Source organism: Homalodisca vitripennis, unplaced genomic scaffold, assembly GCF_021130785.1.
Source record: "Homalodisca vitripennis isolate AUS2020 unplaced genomic scaffold, UT_GWSS_2.1 ScUCBcl_172;HRSCAF=1488, whole genome shotgun sequence".
Classification (NCBI taxonomy): domain Eukaryota; kingdom Metazoa; phylum Arthropoda; class Insecta; order Hemiptera; family Cicadellidae; genus Homalodisca; species Homalodisca vitripennis.
This window is the reverse complement of record NW_025776305.1, coordinates 3,075-26,893: the sequence shown is the minus strand read 5'-3', so window position 1 is coordinate 26,893 and position 23,819 is coordinate 3,075.

Here is a 23,819-nt window from a genome sequence, read left to right as displayed (position 1 = left end):
AAAAATTCAAATGTTTTAGAATACTGACCAGGTAATAATTTTTAGCACTAATATAATATTCATTTTCCAAATTAGGGTTTTTCTAATACTAATACCTAATAATAATAAGATATTCTGTTTTAGATTTGGTATTGACAATGGAAGATTTGAAAGTAAAAAGAATTTGCTATCGTTACCATATTAATTATGGCTAGTAAGATATGATATATGTATCGGTATACACTGTTGATATTAACCACTTATATTTCATTCTAACATAATTTTAGGATACTATTTCAATTTATAATCGTCCTAGTAGTCATATACTTACCAAAAAATAAAACACAACTCTAAACTAAAGAAAGATTTAAAATATTTAAATTGATTTCCGGCATGTGTGTTTTGGAGGCCTTTAGGAAATTCCCATATACAGGGTGAGTCATAAATATGGTAAAACATTTTAAGACGTAATTTTAGAGCTAATAATAAGAATATAAATGTATATAAAGGTAGGTCCGGAAACGATTCATGAGTTAGTAATGGCTGGCGAAAGATTCTGCTTTGTTTTCAGTTCACCCGGTGAAACTAACAAAATATATTAATAACTAAGCATAAATTTCTTTACACAGTTAGTTAACTTTGCTTATTATGGTCGTTTTTATAATTAAATTCTCCACAATCTATATTAGGAAAAACAATGTGTTTGTTGGTCATTTTAAGAATGTTATTGAACATCAAACATTTAAGACGGTATTTTTGTTATTAAATGTTTGGCAACTTTCATACATTTTCTCAAAACATTTTCACACTACAACGTCTAGAGTGGTTTTATTTTATTTTTTTAGGTGATTTTCCTTATTAATCCACCATTTTTCAGTTAAAAAGTAAGAACACAACATTTAAGAATCACTTAATTTCACCAGGTGAACTGAACACAAAGCAAAATCCTTCGCCAGCCATTACTCACTAATGAAGCGTTTCTGGACCCTTATATACCATTTTTTTTTCTTATTTTTAGTTCTAAAATGTCAAACTCTTATTAATTATATAAGTTTGCTATATATGCCTTTTTTCGATATTGTAAAGCATTTTTTATTATGAAAAGCATGTATTTGATGTTAAAAATAAGGTTTACCGAAATGATTAATTATTAGATACTTTTATAATGTATTACTTTGTGGACAAATTATACTTGGATATAATTATTTATTGTAAATTATTTGCATAACATACATACTAAGAATTTTAAAGTATATTATTTAAACTTATATAGATACTAAAGAAACAAACTGCCGAAGAATAATCATAACAAAAATTATATAAATGTAGATGAAGTATCGTATTTGTAAAATACGAGTATATTGTTCAGAGTATTTGTTTTTGCATAGTCTCATATTACAGTAATAGAAATAACATTATACTTTTCATAGTAGCAAATCTTGGATGTCTGGCTATAATTCTATGCGGCAATTGTATTGTGAAAGGCCATGTAGAACATCTTTGATGAAATATTCCCGAACTTCATAAGTCAGAAACAAGTTGACAACTGATGAATAGAGCGAGTAATGACGGAGGTTAATCAAAGGGCCATTAGCTCTGAAGTGTTGTATCTGTGACAGGTTGGCAGAACTTGCTACCTCACATTTAAGTCGGAGTTGACAATTTGATAAAGTTAGGAGTGTCTTATATAACTGAAAACCCGTATAATTTCTTATGTGTCGCTTATATTAGAGTTCATTGTTATTGATTCACCATTTTGTGTTGTTTTTGTTATATATGTCATTTTTTAAATATTTTTATGCTCTGCATATCATTTTTAGAATTTAATACTATATGTATAATGTGCTTTAACTAATATGGGTAAGAACGAATTTTTCAAATTGATAATTTTTGGGCGATGTGAGAGTAGGCATGACATTATTTTTTCGCAATTCAGGAGAAATATGCGAAAAGGAAAGTCTAATGAGCGAACAAATTCTATATATTTATTTTTTTTTTAATTATATATTTTTTCAGAATGTTTTTTAATCATAATTAAATATAATTTATTTTTTGAATATATTTATTACTGTAATGTATAAAGTAACATACCGCAGTATATAATTGACTTTATAGTTTTTCAAACAATAATTCTTACTGTAGAAACGGCTTTGTCGCAAAATAGGCAATTTTAGGTTTTGTATCCGCTATAACGAACATTATAATATAAATTACCAAAATATTATTTATAATATGAATTTTTTCATTACACAAAATTTAGTTTTTTAGGGAACTCAAGTGAACCCCTCTTTTAAGACTTACCGAAATCTCTGACAAATAAAAATAGTTATGAATGTCCATCTTTATTGATCAACGAAAAGTAACGTGTATTAGATCATCTTTTAAAATAATCTTTTCCTTTTCAGAAAAGGTTAAAATTACGTTAACTTTGACACTAGAAGTTCATGAATGTTTATAATTTTATATAGATTCTGACCCGTACATTTACAGTTATAGAGACACTATTAAATCAGATGACGTTCTTTGTAGTCCTTATGACGCAGTTCAGTTTCTTATCTCCCATTGTTTAACTAAAACATTTTAAAATTTGGAGACAGTTTGAATAAACGATTACTTCATATTTTCTGCTTTGTGAATACTTTGTAATGGAAGTGTGTAGGTTTTAATAGAAAAGACTTTTCATTCTTCCACATTTAATTTATTTAAATTTGGAAGAATGTATAATGTCTTTTCTATTAAAAGAATACTTTATAGTCAAGAAAACATCGAAAATTTACTCTATTAGTTGTTTATGTCAACTTATACACGAAATAATCATACTAAATTTAAATTTAAAATTTATATTTTATAAACTGTTTGCTTCTCCCAGCTTGTGCAAGCAGCCTTTTAAATGGTCGGGTTTACTTGCGTAAAAAGAATTTCGTAAAAAAAGTAACATTAAAATTTAACCGTTAGTGTCTAGTACAATGTTTTATAAATGTACTAGTTCGTTTTTAGTTTTCTTTAAGCATTTTTAATAAACTCTATTATATTAATATTAAATAAAATAACACAAATATTATTTAAGTTATCGATTTAAATTTAATTTCTTTAATCTGTCTTTTAAGGGAGATAATACTATTTGAATAAAAAATGGTTCCTAGCTGCTAAACGAGACATTCTAGACCTATGTTTCTACCATTTTATTTTTTTAATGATTTATCACGCACAGAAGTTTTTGACACATATTCCTAAACACCCTGCATATTAAAAAATTAATTAAAAGTAAAAGGTTATTAGGTTATAACCATGGATTTATGTGTCTATTTATAAAAGAATCAAAACTTGGCTATTGAAAAAGTTAAATAGATTCCAAAAATTCCATCTTAAGAATAAATTACTGTTAACTGTTGATAAGCATAAAGAGAGCTCAAAAAAGACGTGGCACATTCTCAAATTGGAAAATGGGTAAAACAATTTAAATTCACCAATTAAAATGTTCGTAAAAGGAGAAGTAAAGGGAGATACAAAGATTTGTTCCTTAGTGTTACTCAGTTATTTTTGTCTGTTTATGTAAACCAGATTGAAGTAAATAAAAGGTCTGATAATATATAATGCCCATCGTATAAAAATATCTTATACATTGCTTAAGACATAATTTAGGTGATAAATGAAGATTTTGGAGTAATATGTCTCAAAATTATTCAATGAGTAGCCTATACTTTCCCTTAGCTTGGATTATTAAATAATATATGGTGGAGTAATATATGTAACAGATTTTATTTAATAATTACACTACAAACAAATTTTGTATGAACTAAATCAAACAATAAACTATTTTGAGCCATTTAATTACTTTTTCAAATGTTAGTGATAATTCAAATATGAGTTATACTTGTTTGGAAAGAGTTACAATCTTTCTACATGAAGGGACGTCACTAAGTATATTGTAAACTTGCGTATGTAAAATTAACAAAAGATTATAAAGGCACATATCAAATTGTTTACAAATCCTTATTGCATTGTTCACGGAAGATTCAATAATTAAATAATAATGTTTACAAATATTGCTAATACATTTAACAAAAATGTCATTATATAATTATATCTTGTATACAACTAAGAAAATGGTTGTTTATGGTGGACATTGCGCAAGTACTTTTTGTGATTTAATGTTTATTGAAATTATATATTATATATTATATACGAGATGATGTTCTTTATTTGCATGAATTTTTTTGTCGCACTTCAATATGAGTAAACAATAGCCTAGATTGCATCAAAGGTTACAATCTTTTTAAGTAACTGAATGATCTACTACTAATAGGTATTATGCATAATATTTTTATTAAGTTCTCAATTTAGGGTTACTATAATGTTACAATTTCGTTAGCTAAACTTCCTTATGAGAAATAAAATTATATGTTATCCTACTTTAAAATATACTATTGTTCAGGTTTACACACAACGTCCTAAAGAAAAAAAATAAGGTACAATGACAAAAAGTGTGGATCATTAGTAAAATCAGGGTATTTAAATTTACTACAAATTAATGGCATATTCTACTGCCAAACCAAGGCCGCACTATACACCAGGCCGGAGTCACCCCCTCCACTTAGCGCGCCACGTCATCGCAGTGGCCGGCCGCATCAGCTGAGACAAGCCGCACATAGGCTACTACAAAAACTCTGTTAGAAATAGTGGAATTCTTAACTAAGAACCTAAAATTGTCCTACATCTTACTAGGAAAATTTCAAACAAATAGTTTAGAAGCACGTTTTGGCCAATTTAGGCAAATGAGTGGGGCCTGCTATAAAACTTCAGTAAATCAGGTAATACAATCTGAAAAAATGTTGAAAATATTAAGTCTCATGAAATTATACTCTGCAAAATATTCTGAAATATGTATATAAGATATATTCTATCAGAACGATGATTTAGAGAAATGTGAAAAAGAAATCGTTAATCCAGTTTTTGACGAGTTTCAAGTAGATCTGAATGAAGTTAAAGTTACAGAGAATGATATGTTAAGTTTAGTAATTGGTGGTTATATAAGCCATATTATTTTAAAGAATATATCATGTAAATCGTGCAAGGAATTGTTAACCCTTGGTTCTGACTCAAATTGTTCTATCGGTCCTTTATGGAAGGATAATGTTTACTTTAACTTAATTGATAGGGGTGCCTTGAAATACCCCTCTGATTTCATTATTCAGGTTATTGTTATATCTTTTAAAGTTTGTTTATCTGATAGATATGAAAGTAAATTTCTTCTGAGAAATAATCAGAGAGCTATCTTAGAATTTTTGGCCTTAAATGAGAATGAAAAGTGTAAACAGTTGTAATGTAGAAAAAGTAGACTTACAGTACAATTCATTTTTTCATTTTGTAATATTCTTTTGAATAATTTATTCCAGACCAGCAACTGATTCAATGAAAAGAAAACAGTCTGAACAGAATTGTAGTGTAAAAACAAAATCTAACAAAAAGAGAGAAATGTTTCTAAGTTAAGTTCAAACTAAAATGTATAAAACACTAAACAAAATTGAATTTGTAAAATTTTATTCTAACAAGTAATAAGTATTGTTTATGTTTATTTGGTATTTATAATTCTTTGTAATATCAGATGATACCTACATACACTGTTTTACTAATATGTCATTTTTACCTTTGCAACTAATATTGTGACTACCTACTCGAAATAAGCATACTTTTATAAATTAAAATAAATTTTGAACTCACTTTTAATCTTCATTTATACCCCAACTTCCAAATATTGAAAAAATTTAATAAGTCTTTTAATAGTTTAAGCCATCAAGTAGATTTATAAACAGCATGAAGTGAAATGTTCTAATTTTAGTACACGTCTTTCAAATCAATTTTATTATTTTTATACATGCCAAAATAAGACAATATTGCCACAGATTTAAAGAGGATGATGTAAGCTTTAATTTGATATAACATATATAATTTTACTCCAGGTTTTAAGCTGTCAAATGGCAGGTTGTAAGTTGCGTATTTTGCATTGAATGTAACGGCCGCTCCTAGCCGGTACGGCTGCTACTGTGACGTCACAGCTGGATGGCTCCGGCCTGGTGTATAGTGCGGCCTTGGCCAAACCCTTTGAGTACAAACATGAACTTAGATAATAAAATTGATCATTTCCTAATGTCACGATATCAATAGAGATAAGATATTAATGGTTAAATACTAATACAGCTAATAAAAAGATATATTTAAATTTTAAACATATGTGCGTCATAAAATTAAATTTTGTAACGAGCATAGTGTTTAGATCCATAAGCTCCTCTCTTCAATGTTCATGCCCTTCCTGCACATAAAATAATGCTAAAACAAAAAATATTTATCTGAGTAGATAAATATTTCCTAATAGCCTTTACAAAATAGAAAAAAATAATCGCTTTATTGATTTGTGTATAAGCGGTTGTTTCCTCTAATATAAAATAGTACAAGAATCAGAATGGAAGGCAAGTATGTTATCTTAGTACGTGACCAGCTTACTGAACATATGTGGGCTGATTTACAACCTTCGGTTATAATATATAGTAAGAAGAGATTTCTCAGAATAATTAGTTTTATCACAATTTACAGTTTACTGTTCTACTCTGGCATTTAGTAGTCCGTATTTTCGCACTACAAACATATGCAATCAATTTTAATACTAACAAATGAAGATTTATTTTAATTTTAAGAAAACTATCAATCTAGCTTTACAAATAGTCTTAAGTGATCATCATATTAGTATAAGACTTACGTGGCATTAATAATTTAGAAATTATGCAATGTTAATTATTAATCTGTTATGTTTCTAATACTCATATCATGCACCAACACTTGCTTATTAGCATGGGCTTTTTATAGGATAACGAACTTTAACAGTAAATGATATTTAAACATTGTTACATTCTTCTCGTACTATAGTATTTTAATATGATCCTTTAAATTTATTCTCCTTTATTAATAAAGGATAATATTTTTTTTATTTATTCCTTTAATTGGTATTCACCATTCAGCTACTTGGTAACATTATTTTCCATTGAACGTGTACGTAATATAAATTACTTTATATTTACACTGTATAGTATTATAAAAGATTTTTACATTTCTATCTGGTATCAATATTATTTATACCTGAAAATTCGTTTTAACTAATAATTACATAAGATTTGTATGTTACGTGATTGTATACATTAAAATACAAATAAAAGTGTAAATGCATATTTTTCAATCAAAATTGTAAGATAAATTTTATGATCGAACGAAAATACAAAATGCAATTCCTGGGATGATGGTCACCCTCAAATGGTGTCCTGCATGTGGGACAGGAGACGATTCACGAAACGTGTTACTTTTGTGTTCTTCATACAAAACATTCCCACCAAAATAATGCTATATGATAAAAAGAGATATAAATAAGAGCTATACACTTACAGCACACATTGCAATTAGCTATAGGGTTGAGCTGTTTAAGACTAAAAACAAGCCGAACTATGTTCTGGGATGAGAGAATTTAGCGACTTCACAAAAGTGACATCGGAGTGGAACACGTAGAAAGGATCGGTAAATCTAAACTCCATAATTAACGTGTCGTAGAAAGAGGAAATATGAGACAACACCCGCACTTTATAGAGAGATAGCCCACATGATCTTACATTCTATAGACGTCGGACGTCTGTAGACACTGCACTCGACCGCCAGTTTACCGAGGCCGCTATGCGAATCAGACTACCCGTGAGTCAACATACACTCACCTGCCTGGCGTATTTTGGCTACAGAAAAGCTGTTTACATTTCTATATCGAGTTTGGAAGTTATGTTAATAATAATTTTCCTACATCACCTTCATAGGTTTGAGAATTCGTTTTATGTATATAAGCGTCAATGCCCAACTCTTTAAAATTTATTTTTACTTTCAAATATAATTTGTGGAATTCATGTATTATCGTTTAATAAAATAAACAAGTATTTTATTCACGTATTATATGACTAAACACGACAATAAATAAAGTAGATTATTATACATAGAATTAAAATGGGAGTATTTGATCTATAATTGGATTTACTAACCAAATTCAGGTAACAGCCGCATACGCCAATATAAATCTATATAACTGTGATATATATTGCATGTGACTATTATTATTAGATAAGGTTAAATGATGCTGCAGTAGCGGTGTAGAGATGACGGATGGCGTGTAATTACGCTGCGTTTCTACGTAGTTACGTCATATAAACGTGTATTTACAACATTTTAATGCTTATTTGTGTACGTTTTTGTTTATTACCTAATACCTAATCCCATAAAATCCGTAACCAGAGTTTTAGTATACAGCAATATATGTGTAGCATGATTAAAAATATAATAACATTGTTAACTTAAAAAATAAATTATAATAGATTTTATACATTTCAACAACATTTTATTAGAATTAGGTCATCACGTATTGAATTTAAAAAAATGTCAGGTAGAGCTATTCTGATACTGTATACACTTTCCAATATTTAATCTACAGTTTTTACATATGTTTGCGATTCTAAGTACTTAAACCCTATAAAAAATAATAGTTATTTACGTCCGTATTTTATGTTATGTATTCAAATTATTTCCTTGTAAGTTATATATAAATGTGTAAATAATTGTCTTAATAATACAAAAAAATCGTGATAATTTTACAATTATTATATGGACTTCTAGGAAGCTTACCTCGACGATACAACACGATGGCAACGGAAGTTAGGGTCAACAAACGTAGCCAGGATGCAACTTTCATAAGACTTTCTATTACTCTATCCAGATGAAAATTTTGCATATAAAGTTATATCCTGTTATCACAAGGTGTTGCTGACGGGAAAACCCTCTTACCTCAGGGGGATGCTACAGACCCGGGCTGAGATAAGGGACTGTCACACTCGGCAGGACGCCATGCTGGAGGTGCCCAGGGTCAGGCTGGAGATGGGGAGGAATGGATTTCGATACTTTGGCCCCCAGATATACAACAGTGTCCCTCACAGTCTAAAGGCTTATGGATATTCCTCGTTTAAGGACGTTTAAGGAGTGTTTTACCACCCCCCAAATTGCTGTTTAATGTGTTTAGAGATTAGATTAGTTTAATTTTGTATTTCTCGGATGATGATATAGATTTGTATGTGCCTTGATTAAAAATGTATGACGAGTTATTTTGAAAAACAACAATGTAATGTTGAAAATCGCTTGAAATAAAGACGTTATTATTATTATTATCTTATATCCAAAAATCCCAAACTATTGGTTACTAGGTTAATTTATAGCTTTTACTTTGATATTGTAGGTAACCGTAATGGCAACCAGAAAGCCGCAGGATAAATAAAAACTTTTAAACAAATTTGGAACTGTCATATGCAATTTTAACATGGTACATGATGTTGCTGCTTCAAAATTATATCATATTTTGTTCATTTTGTATGAAAAACTTTACTATATTTAACATCATTATTAAATCAAACTTTTAATGTATTATACAGGACAAACATCGAAAAGATTTAATATTTATTATTTTTATTGAAAAGTATTTACATTATAAGACAATACTATAATTATACTTGAAAGGCAAGAGTGGGTAAGATTCAGCTCAGTGCTATTTGAAGCCTATCATTTAGTAGGTCAATATCACGTATAAACCTGACATGTATTAGAATTATATACATTTTATTTAATGTATAAAAGTAATAAGTAATTTATTAATTGAGAAGGTAGTATTTGACACATGCATAATATTCTTACTTTTAAACATTAGAAACAGGTAACGGCTAAAGAAAACATAAGGAAGGAATGAAATAGTTTCGAGGAATTTACGAAAGTAAGAAGCTCCTTAAAAAGAGGAGATGATCAAAAGAAAGCAAGCATATTCTGAAGGGAACACCTAATTTCTTCAGTAAACAGTATGATAAAGTTGAAGAAATAAAATAAAATTATTGTAAGGAAAACAAACAATAATGAAAAAGTAGATTGTGTATACTGTATGGAAAGCAGGATTTAATGTTTCAGCTTTATGTAGTAGTTTTTGTGATCCAAAATTTATGTTTGCGTAGAAATTACAGTAAGATATCAGGGAACTACTTGTTATGATAAAAAGAATCTAGGGGGAAGATCATACTGAATACTGAATATTATTGAGTTCTAACTTAAAATGTTTATAAAACCCTTTACAAAGTCCGTCACTCATAGTTTTAATCCACAATAGTGAAATGTAAAAATTTCATGTTTTACTCTTAGGTAATATGCAATTGAAGAAAATGACACTGTTGTTATTTCGTACATTTCCGGGACACATTAATACAATTTTTAAAATGGTAAATAATGATGGTCTGCAACCATTTGGGTAAATATATTAGCTGCTTTTAATCCACTAAACAAATCTCGGTAGGCTCTAAAGTGAATAAAACCTAATGGTAGAGGATTATTTACTGCTCCATTATAGTGTCAGCGTGGTGGGCTGGACTGTGGCATGATTGTAACAATCCCTTGACTAATTACATGAGTTGTAGTTATATAACACGTCCTTTAACGTCTTTTCGTTTCCATTTCATTTCCTATAAAGAGATAAGTATTTAAAAATATGAATATGCAAATGCAACATAATTTTTGCAGTTAAATAACACTTTTGTATACAGAAATATTTTATTTATTAGCAAGAAGTAGTTGAAAACTTATTGTAAATCATAATTACGAACTTTATTCATTTTTTGCGTAATATTTCTTTGAGAAATTATAATTTAGGTTACAGTTTGAAGGTCTTATCAATTTTGAAATTTTTTTCACCTATTTTGATATATCATTTCGTTTCGGTTGAGCAATACATATTTATGTTTTCCTTCTGCCAATAATTGGAAATATGTTCCAATTGAAATGGCTATAATTGATCATACTGTATCAATAACACATGAAAAAGGTTTTTTCATAATGATTATTAATATTATTAACTAATGCCTTATGCTTGCACTTAAATTGTATTGTAACTTAATTTAAACAGAAAATTTTACAGAAATAGCACTTCAGACTCAAAAATATGAAGCAATATATTACTAAATTCGTTATAAAAGTGTTGTTGTATTAGTTCAAAATTATTTAAGCAATAATATGCTAATATTTATATCATCAAATAATTTTCTATTAAGAATCTCATAAGATTACAGTTTTCGTTCTTTCTTATTACGATATATTATTAACTTCGGGTGAAACAATGCATTTTTGAGAATGTAATTTTACTAATACTTAGAAATTTGTTGCAAATAAATCTAAAATAATTGATCGTACTTTAGTAACGGAATACCAAACCATAAGAAATGTATGTTTTTGTGGCTTCCACTTCTTTGAGGTCTCAGTTGTTAGGTGTAGATAAACAATAAAGTAGTCAGTTAGGGCAGTTTCTAATACAACAGGTTCAATGTCTAATAACGTGATAGGACGTTGAATCAAAAGTGGACAAAACAGTATCACTAGGTGGCCGTGTAATATTATCTATGTACTACAGAAATCCCAAATGTGTTACGGTTTCAGATCTCGGTTTCTGTGAGTGTTATACTTATATTTTACTATGTTACGATTTAACCCTACATCGGGCGCTAAACGGAGTTTTCCTCCTTGTATTTTTTTTATTAAAAACAGTACTACTTTTCTGATGTTGGCAGTCGTTTCCCGCAGTGTACTTCACGAGCATCTTTCGGGGAAGCGAAACAATAGCCTCCCGCTTATCTTTGTCAAAATCTGTCAGTATGAGGTCTACTTCCGTGCGAGACTGGACCATTCCTCCGTGAGCGCCCGATGTTGTTTTTGTAGTGCTTGGACGAAATCTCCGTGAGGGCCTTATAGTGTTTAGTTTTTATGAAGTAATAATCTGTGTGCGCCTAAATGTGTGACCTGTGATGGTTTCTTTTTAAGTTTTACAATATATTTTATTTGAATTTTGTGAAATAGAGAATGAAGATGAGAGACTTTTCAGTACAGTACCCGTGTGCTAGGGAAAATTTCAGTACTGTTTATGGAGTGAACATTGTCGTTAGAAGAACCGGAAGGAAAATGTTTTTAGACTTTGTGTAGTGTTTAAAAAAATTTTTAGTAAAGAATACATTTTGATTTTAGAGTAATAATTGACATTACAATTGTATAATATCTCAAGAATTGAAGTAAGTTGTTTTTGTAAGAAGTTAAAAACTAAGTTAATTTCCTTATACGAGTATTATGAAGATGAGTCTATGAAGATGAGATAAGCAGTCTTTACAGTTCTGATTATTATTATTAAATTTTTTTATTATAAGTAGAAATAAATTTTTATGTTTACATATTGCTTATTTGTTTCAAAATTTAATATGTTATTCAAGTAAGTATCTTGCCGATACCTTGTCAGTGTCATGATTAGCCTTAAGTTTAAGTGTGCATCTCGTGTAAATTTACAATGTTTTACGAATGTATGTGAGAATGTATATTGTATGCTAGGGTTACCCACAATTTCGTGTCTGTCGGAGTCGCCTGCCGCTCGCTGCCCGCGCTGTCGGGCTGGGGTCCCCGGCTGATGGTCCCGCCCCGGGCGATAGCGCTCTCCCTCTCTCACAAATTATCTGCCGAACACTTTCTCCCTACGATAATTTTCTTAAGGCAGCTCACGTTAATGCTCAATCGCTTTTTTGTCATATTGACGATTTCAGAACTATATTTTGCTCTTCACAGTTTGATTTAATTCTAGTTTCTGAGACTTGGCTCAAACCTTCTTTGAGTGACAGGGCTGTTGAGTTGACGGGATACTCCTTGTTCAGGAATGACCGTCTACATAAGGGTGGCGGAGGTGTCGCCGTTTATGTCAAGTCTCACCTTCCTGCTTCTATCCTTCTATCATCTGACACATCCAGAGCTGGACGCCCAGAATATATGTTTCTAGATGTCAGTGTTAACAGATCACACATCTTAGTTGCCGTCTGTTACAGAGCTCCTAACCTTGGCTATCTTGCTGAATTCGAACATGAACTTCTTAACCTCTTGGCTCGCTGCAGTCATGTTATTGTGATGGGGGACTTTAACACTGATTTACTTGGACCAGTTACCTACGATCAAACCTTTTTATCCGACATGTTTTTTTCTTGTAACATGACTATACTACCACTTCATGCCACTCACCATACTGCCGCTGCCGACACCTGGCTGGACATAATTGCTGTCGGTGACCCGACCCTCATTGCGCACCATGGACAACTGCCTGCCCCTGGACTTTCAAAACATGATTTGATATTTTGCATCTACAAACTTCTTCTCCCCAAACCCAAACCAAAGTTTATTAAATACAGAAAACTACAAAAAACATTGATCTTGACCTTCTGATTTTCGATACTTCCAATATTTCTTGGCATGAAATACTATTTTCTCATGACGTGAATGATATGGTTTTTCAATTTAATTCCCTAATTCTTCAATTGTTTGATAAACATGCTCCAATAGTCTTCAAACGTGTAACAAAAAAGCCTGCTCCCTGGATTACTGACTTTATTCGCCATCTGCAAAGACAGAGAGACACTGCTTTCCGCAAGGCTAAGCGAACAAAGAATCAGCACGATTGGAGCTTATATAAAAGACTGAGAAATCAGACACAGCAACAAATTAGAAATTCTAAAATTAGATTTTACTACAATTCTCTTTCTCAGAAACAAACAACTAAAACCCTGTGGACGAAACTGAAAGAGCTGGGAGTGGGCAAATCTGATGGTGACCAACAAACCCATTTAAATCCAAATATAATCAATAACTTTTTTTGCTAACGTCCCCATTGATCTGTCCCGTGCTCGTGATTATGTCATAGAGCTAGAGGCTTCTCCTCTTGACAGACCTGTTCATCAGTTTTCTTTCACTCCGGTGACTGAGGCTGAGGTGTTCAGGGCGGTCATGAGGATGTCTAGCAATGCAGTCGGGGCCGACAACATTCCAATCAAGTTCATTAAGAGCACTCTGCCAGTCACCCTCCCAGTTATTACTGCAATATTTAATAAATCTTTAATGTCCTCAACTTTTCCAGATATATGGAAGCGAGCTCAAATCCGTCCCTTAAATAAGTGTTCTTCCCCTAAAGCTCCATCTGATTTAAGACCTATTAGTATACTGCCTGCGCTATCCAAGTGTTTATAAAGAATAGTCCACCAACAATTCTCCCGTTTTATTGACAGTGGCAATATTTTGTCTGTATTTCAATCTGGGTTTCGCCCTCACCACAGTACTGCCACAGCCCTTTTAAAAATCACAGAAGATATAAGACTTGCTATGGACAAGCGACAAGCTACAATTTTGACTCTATTCGATTTTTCCAAGGCCTTCGACTGCGTTTATCACCCTCTTTTACTGATCAAATTGAAGAGGTATGGTTTCTCTGATGGCTGTGTCAGGTGGGTGGGGTCATATCTCTCCGAGCGACCGCAGCGTGTCAAGACTGACAATGGGTGCTCCGAATGGAAACCTGTCACCCGAGGGGTGCCTCAGGGTTCTGTACTTGGACCACTTCTTTTTACACTCTACATTAATGACATACCTACTAGCATCCGACACTCAAAGTTCCATCTGTACGCTGACGATTTACAAATTTACCGCCACTTTTCACCTAATGAGATGGACACTTGTGTACAGGTAATGAACTCTGATATTGATTCAATAGCTTACTGGACTTGCAGACATGGACTGAAAATTAATGAAACCAAGACTAAGTGTATTTTAATAGGCTATAAAAGGCTTATTACTAAAATTGACATTAATACTGCTCCAAGACTGATACTGAACAATAAAGAAATAGTTTACAATGAAAAAGTAAAAAAACCTGGGAATAACTATCAACAAAAACCTGGGATGGGCTGATCAGGTGTCACAAATTTGTAATAGGGTTTTTGCCTGTATACATGGCCTCAAGCGATTTGCACAATACTTGCCGTTGGATGTTAGAGTGATGTTGGTGAAAAACTCTAGTTTTACCTCACTTCAATTACTGTGACGTGGTGATCAATGACATGACTGTTGACCTTTCTAGTAAAATTCAGCGTGCACAGAATTATTGTATTCGGTTTATTTTCAACTTACGACGTGATGATCACGTATCTTCTTATTTTGAGCAATTATCCCTATTAAAATCCAAAGAACTTAGAGATCTTCATGTACGTAGTCTGTTTGCACGCACTAATCCACAATGGTTGTCCAAGTTATTTGGCCCAAAGTTTCGTTTTTATGTCTGATATTAGTGCACGTAGAACTCGTAGGGTTGCATCTTTATTATCAACTCCAATTCATAGGACAACCTTATATAATAAATCTTTCACTGTTTCCGCATGTCGATTGTGGAACGCTCTCCCAGACAACATCAGAACTATTGACAAGCGTGATCGCTTTGGGGCGGAGGTTCGGGCCTTTCTGCTGCGGACTCGGCGGGAGTGACGGTTGGTGGTTCTTGTGGTCACACTTGTGGTAACTGTATGTGAGTTGCGTGGATGGGGAATGAAAGCTGATTAGGATAGGATAGTTTTATTAGTTGCCTGTAAAGAGATTTATGTTAGAGTTTAATATAAATGGTTAATTTTAATTATAATTTATATATATACATTATTATGTTACATCCAATGTGTAATTAATTATTAAAGTGATTTAGTTTAAGTGTCAATTACAATGTTGTAATAGGTATGATAATATTTTACTTTTTTTTTTTTTTTTTGGAGGTTAAGTGGTAGAGAGGACTTTTAAGTCCTAACTTCGCCTCTGTAAATAAAGGCATTTTTCATTTCATTTTTCATTTCATTTCATTATTACAGTAGGTTAAACATTTTTACAATTAATTCCATTATTCCTTAAAATAAATCATGTTTTTTTTTTAAGAGCATTGTGAATAGTTTGTTTCTTTTTTATTTGTGTGTGTGTGTGTGTGTGTGTAACACATTAATTAATGTAAATGGAACAAAAATGATAGTAATATTTTTTCAGGTTATAATATTGTTCACTATTTTAATAAAGAAGCTTAAAAAGTGTATTCGTAAAAATCCACTACATTGTTGTATGTACTTGCAATGCATGGATTTAACCTGTTTTTACGTTTGGTGCTGTAACTCAGTTATTTGTTATTCAATATGTTTAAAACAAAAATTGTTGAATTGGTAATAACATACGCTAAAAAAGTTATCCTGGTGAATTTGTTGTCAAAATAACCGTTTCAAAGCTAATACAATTTGAAAATTTTGAACGGCCGCCATTTTGAAATGCAATGAGATATTTGTTTTATTTTTTCACTGAAAAGGACGAACACTAGGTTAACATAACTGTTAAGTTTGAATTCTGTATCTTAAGTGGTTTTTGAGTAGTAATTTTTTTCCCCCAAAAACACAAACAGACAGACAGACAGTAAACGGTACGTTTCCGGACCCGCGTGCAATGGAGTTTTTTCCTTGTTTTGATGACCTGTATCAAGTCCTGAAATATTGCACACCTTTTATGAATCACCCTGTATAACTACTATTAAAACGTGTAACATAGTAATATGTTCATCCTGATGCAATTATTTATAGAATTTACATTTTGTTATGTAATCTTTGAGAATTCTGTTACACGACATGTTGTTTGGCGTAATCCTACCTAATATCAAATTCAGTAACTCATAAAATGCGACGTAGTATGAGTCAAATAATGGATTCGTGATGGTGTTAACCATCTCTGGATAGTGATAATCTTTTTATTTACTAAGTCCATGACCTTCATTGATCACGACATAACTATCAAAATTGTATAACTATTATGTTATTTTAGTTCCAGCGCTCTATTACAGTAAATAAATAAACTTCGCGGGAGCTAAGAGAACTGAAGCAATAAATGATACCTCTTTGTTCGCTAGATTTCCCAAACGTGTGTGCAAACTGAGTGTAACTAGTACTTATGCTCTTGTTATGAACACAATCAATGTTGCAATGAGATTCATATGATAATCAGAGAAATAAAACCGGTAGTTTGCTCCTGAATCAACCTCGAATGTTATCCTTTTAAGGGTTATGCAATATTTCATACAAATCTAACCGATAAATTTCAGCTAAACCAAATACAGAGATTTTCATCATATAAGCAAGATGCTAATATTACATAGATTTTAAAACATTTTCTTAATACATATACTTAAGTTTGGAGGAGCAATGACTGTGACCACACAAACCATTATAGTACACAATGTATTTAGATATTAATGTATTTATATCTAACCAATCTGGTGATATTTAATGTATATTAATTTTTAAGATCTAAACGTTTCCATAATACCTCTGTTTTTACATAAATGCACATGTCCTGTTCAGTTGCAAGACATAGCGCTACTTAAATTCAAACTTATTTGTAAAATGTTAAGCTATGAAGATGTTTTAATTTTTATACGGCCTTATATTTTTGTGCTATTGTGATTTTGTTTGTATTATAGATGCTGCACGCCGTGATCAAAGTAAACAAGACGTCTTGTGTTTACGTATTCCATATTTAGATCGCCAATTTATCAAACTAACAAACAACTACCTAATATGTTAATTATGTATTCGGTTTTACAGTGTTTGTGTGTGCAGTTATTTAAATAAGTGTGCAAGTTAAATATTTTATATATATAATATTATATAGTCATAGAATAGCAAACATAGTGCCATTGTTTGAGCCATAATCCTGTTCGGCAATTCATTCGCGAATCGTTAAACAAAATCATTCTTGATGAAATAATCCTAAACTGCATAGGTCAAAGACTTGCTGACATCTATTGAATATCGCCGGTAATGATGGAGTTCAATCGAAGAGCCATTAGCTCTGAAGGCTTTGTAACTGAAAGAAAACTGGCAAAACGGCTACCTTCATTCCAGTCGAAATTTTCAATTATAATACGTGTATAAATAGTAATAGCTAGTACAATTGAAAATGTTTCATATACGGCTTATATCATAGAGTGAATGTGTTACAAATGCAACCATTGTTTGATTAATCTATGATGTCTAGAACATATTGTTCTGTAATGCAAAAAGAACCCTCTAATCGTATTTATTCCTAAATGTATATTTGTGTTGCTTCCGGAATAGTGGGATTTTCAATGTTAAATGTTGGAGACTGCCTCTTGTCGAAATCCTTAGAGTAATCATTGTGGGTACTATCTCAGTCTCCTGATTTTTAATGATTATATTTTTTAGGAGATGTAGCTCTGTCCCAACAACTACATTCAAAGCAATGGAGGGAACAGTAGTCCCTAAAGTACAGGTTAGCAACAGATTCAATGAAAGAGCTCAACAAATTTAAAGAGGCTAGACCTATCGTTCTACCGTTTATACGGTGTGAATGCTACGGTGAATGTTATCTTGTCATTTGTGGACAGTGATGAGTCGCCCATGGACATTTTAAGGCTTACCCAGATTTAAGTGACACGGTTAAGTATACAATATTCTAAACATGATGAAACAACCACAAAGACGCACAAAATAAGTTATGATTTAACAATTTAAAATGTATTAACTGTAACAGCTCATCTAAGTAAGGATTTTCTTACCTAAATTAAACAAACATATGGAGGAATTAATGACATTCTATATAATTAATTTAATATCTCTATTAACTCGTGACAATTTAATTAAATTTATGTTTAATATACAATCATGATTCTGCTGAATATAGATTAAATTGTTACTTATAAAAGACTTTTTGATAGACATATCATATATCAAATATATATTAATAATTTCTGAAAAAAATTACCCAAAATACAAAATGGATCGATAAAAAATTTAAATATTCTTAATTAAATTTTGGACATTAAGTATAAGGTTGTGAGTGACCTAAAATGCACAAAACAAGAATACTTATAATGCAAATTATACAATCAAAAGATAAAGAACTACCGACTTGTGTGAGGGATGATTTGATAAAGTTTTAACTAGCACCTCAGGCAAAAGGGTGGTCCAGTATATTCAGTTTCATAAAATCCACAGCCAGAGTCCATATAGGAAGCTAAGATCAAAGGAACCAGTTAACGATCAGCAGTTCTTTCATCTCCTCAATACTGTTTTATAACAATTAATCAAGCTCTTAGAGTTTCAAAACATGTAGTGATATAAAGTATAAATTAAAATGTTTTGGAATACTAAAACTGAAATACATTTTAGCAGTAATATAATGTTCATTTTGATAGTTATTGTTAAACTGATACTAATAAGGAGTTAGTATTAACCGTATTAAAGATGAGATATAAAGCTTACACTTTTGAAATAAACAACTTATATAACATTCTAACTTATTAGTAGGATACTATTTCAATTTATAACTGCCCCAGCAGCCATATACTTACCATCAAATACAAGACAGCTCACATAAGAAGATTTTTTTATATCTTTAAATTGACTTCCGACATTTGTAATTTTAGGCCCGGGAAGCTCCATGATTAGTAAAATGCATATTGTTTTAGGAGTGGTAACAAAGTACCTTTTATAAATGAACTACTGTAAATTTTGAAAATATATTTCAATAGTTTACAATTTAATCCGTTTATTCAATTAATAAAAAATAATTTAATATTGTGCTTTATATTAAAAATGCATTGAAAAACTTATTTTAAATTGTGAACTACAAGTGGGAATATGTCATGGTATTATCAATATGTATGAAATCTTCGCAATACCTTACAAATGTTATATGTTATACAATAGACCCGTGTTTATGACGTTTATATTTACTTTATAAAAAAGTCTTCACACCACGTGATTTGTATTTATACAATTAGACTGACAGTAAGATTAAAAATAATACACAATCGAAACATGTACTTTATATTTTATTCTATCTATAATGCCAAACAGAAAAGTGTAATAATGAGGAAAACTTTAAATGCCTCAAGTCAGAAAAATTAAAAATAGCCATACATTTGAAATGTAATTCAAAGATTGAATCGTGTGTCCTACAAGCGGACAGGAACACTAGCGCTGAGTAATCGTCGTGACGGAATTGTGTAATACTGTAATTTAGACCCTCGTCAAGCTTGTTAGTGAGCTTTTGGCACGCCACGTAACCTCGTATATTTTTCAGTAATTTGGATACTATCCCATTAATTTTAAATTTTAAAACAGATATTTGCATTTAAACCCATTTGTGAAATTTTAGTTATATGTAAGTAGTCATTTTGCATGATATGTATATTATGTAGTCTCATTTACAATCTATGGATGTATACAGATATTATTGGTATGACTTTTTTGTCAACAATTTTATTAAAGTTTTTAATTGTACAAGTTTTTTAACAACTACAACCAATGGTCACAGTTCTCCTTATCTGGAGAGTGCTCTTAGTCTAGTTATTCTTGCCTGGAGAAATTATTCAACACACTGGCCAACGTGTTGTGTGCACAAGGATCGTGGTCTATATTTTGGAAAAATATTCCGTATCCTAAACGTTACGATTAGTTGTAAGGACTAGTTTTAATTTTGATATTTAAACTTAGAATTCTTTAACAAAATTTAAATAATTACAAAAAATTATTTTACATTATAATAACATATGTGTAATCACATAAATTTTTAAAATCTAGTCGTACACTGTGTTTATATTTATATAGATGTTTTTTTTACATAAAAATGAAGATTATTTGCCTTCTAGAATAATAATTATATTCTATTTATCTTCAAATGAGTTTTAAGTACTAGTGCATATAAAACTGTTTTCTGTAACTCGGCGATCGCAATATTGTATGTAAATGTATATTAAAAATATGTATGCTTGCGTTACGAAAAGCAGTATATATCATGTTTGTGGAGACTCTGGGATTACACATTGCACGAAAATAACATTTCCGAATGCAAATGAACGAAAGAAGTTATGTATATTGTAAAAGTTACTTTTTATACCCATTTTAGGACAATGTATCTCCATAGACAAATTATATTATTTTACATTAAGAAATGTTTTGAATGTAGAAGTGGAATAAATAAATTTTTTATTAGTTATTCTGTTTGTCTGTCGGGATACCTTTTATAACGAACTTATATATAGACTTCAATTATATAAGAGGACCACTGATTTAGGTGTTGGTGCATGTCTCTCCACGAAATCCAGCTGGGCTTTAGCCAACGATATAATAGAAAAACAAATACATTTGATAAAAAACTAAATACAACCATAAGGGATTGAAACTTGTGACATTAACTCATGTAGTTTACTAACCTAACATATACGGTTCAAGCAGTGAACAATTTTATTTATGTCCGTCTGTCTGTCTATATATATATATATATATATATATATATATATATATATATATATATAAATGGATATCACATTACGTATCACCTCAATTAGGACATCAGCGTATTCACAGTCAACATTCAATAACATGGTATAATTAACTGGAGGCCTTATTCTCGCGGCATTACTATAATAACATAACCCTTGTTAGCTTTACATCTTCTGTCCGTCCCTCTAATTAACCTTCCTACAATCACTGGAGGGAATTTAGTATAAAGATAAACATGTATGTTATCATCGTAATGACTATTTTTGAATTACTTGCAGTTTTAGGCACAGTTAAATGTTCGAATTTTACTTTTATTTTACAAGTTAGTCATTCATGTAAGCTTTTATGGAAATTATCTATTATGGAAACTATTCCTTCTATGTATAAATATAAGTTTGAGAAATAAGTATTTATGAAAAAACACTACTTGGGAATATTTTGATTATATAACGTATTTTTGAAACGAACAATCTGGTGTAGTGAACAAAACGGTTTTACTTCAATTATGAAAGGTTTGAAACTAATTTAGTGCAAAAAAGAATTACTTAAATTTGCTTTTAATATTTATTAGAAGATTCTTATTAAACTTGTCCCTCAACTAAAGTTCGATATTATTAATAGTCATGGTTGATTTATAGTAAAGGTTTCAATTGACGATTCTATATTAGACTTGTAAAGAAAACATTGTAAATTACGAAATAAAAAAATCTTAGAAGGCTATTGCTAAACCAAAAGATTTAATGAACCTTAATATCAAAGAAAACCCTTCTAATCCTGTAGGGCAATAATGCTGAATGTTTTTAATGCAACGTATTATTTGTTGGATACAAATAATAATTTTAAACATAACAGCCGAACTGAAGTTATTTCTTCATTTTTAAAGTTTGTATTATTAAAAGAAATAATACGTAAGTTTCGTTTGCAAAACGTAATTATAGTATCGGTAGTTTATCAATAAATATTAAAAAATTTATTTTATGTAAATACGTATACAATGGATGCATTTATTTAAAGCACACTTATAATTTTAATTCTTATTAATTTTCCAATGAATTATCATATTAATTTACTGCATTTAATACTAGGTACACAGCCAGTTACATTTATAAATATAACATCCGTAACTTCAGATGCAGTTTTTAAAATATCTAGGTATCCCAAGTATCTAGGTATATCCCTTTAATATCTAGGTACACATGGTGATACAGTACTATCCATATCTTGTTTTCTCCTCTAAATATCCTTCCTTCTTCCTCTAATATTTTGAGGGAGTTAAAAATAACACACACGTTACACGCGCATGACTTCATCAACCTTGTATTTACAAAAAAAAGAATCAAATGCTCCACGTCTAAGTAAATTTAAACATAATTTATATTAAATTCAATGTTAAGTTTTATAATCATTATCAATAATTATATTTAGAAATTGTGAAATCATGTTAATATATGTTAAAAAAAGATTAATTACAAGCTATCTCGGACCACTATGGCCAAGAGGCTATTATTAGTAGAGTAAAAGTCGAGAGGGAGCCCAAAATCACTAAAACAATAAGAGACTTAAGGCCAGGAAACATCGCTCTCCTCAACACTTCCCTTTCCAAAGAAAGATTGGAAATTCCAAGAATTAAGTCTTTCGGTAGAACAGCATTTTAAAATGTTTAGTGATACACTAAACATTCATGTTAACATGTACTGTCCTCTCAAAACCATACAAGTTTGTCCCAAAACGGTAAACAACAAATGGATCACTAAAGGAATGTTAATTTCTAGAGAAAAACTAAAGTTTTTCTCAGAAATTCATAAAACATCACACAATGAATAATTCAAAACGATGTTTTCGAAATTACAAACTAATTTACAGAAAAGTGATCCAGGCGGCAAAGGCATATGATGTTTCTAAATCAATTATATTTTCAAAAAATATTTCTAAAACTGCTTGGAACATCATCAACAATAAAAACAAATCATGCAACAATCAAATCAGATTAAAAAATGGTGACAGACTTGTGGAGGACGCGGTTATAGTTTCGAATAGGCTTAACAGATTCTTTGGATCTGTTGCTTATGAGCAAGGCCCTTGGCCATCACCGCCACAAGGAATCCCAAGACGGAGACAGTGTCCAGTAGCCTCCATGGCACTGGCACCTGTCGTTGAGGAAGAGCTTGAAAAAATAATTCAGCAGCTCCCAGCCAAAAAATCAAATGATTTAAATTTAATGTCGATGTGGCTAATAAAAACATGTTCAAAGCATATTGTGAAACCTTTAAACCCAATTAGTAAATTTCTCTTTTGAACAAGGAGTTTTCCCCTCACTCCTAAAAACCGCGAAAGTGAGCCCGATTTTTAAGAAAGATGATCCCCACTCCCCACACAATTAACCCGGCCTGTCTCAATTTTGCCAGTTTTGAGCAAAATATTCGAAAAACTTTTCTTGGTAAGAATGCTTCAATTTTTAAATAAGCACAACCAGCTATCTGAAGACCAGTTTGGCTTCAGGAAGGGTAAGTCGACAATAGGCGCAGTTGTACGTCTAGTCGATATGTTTGTAGAGGGGCTAGAACGTCG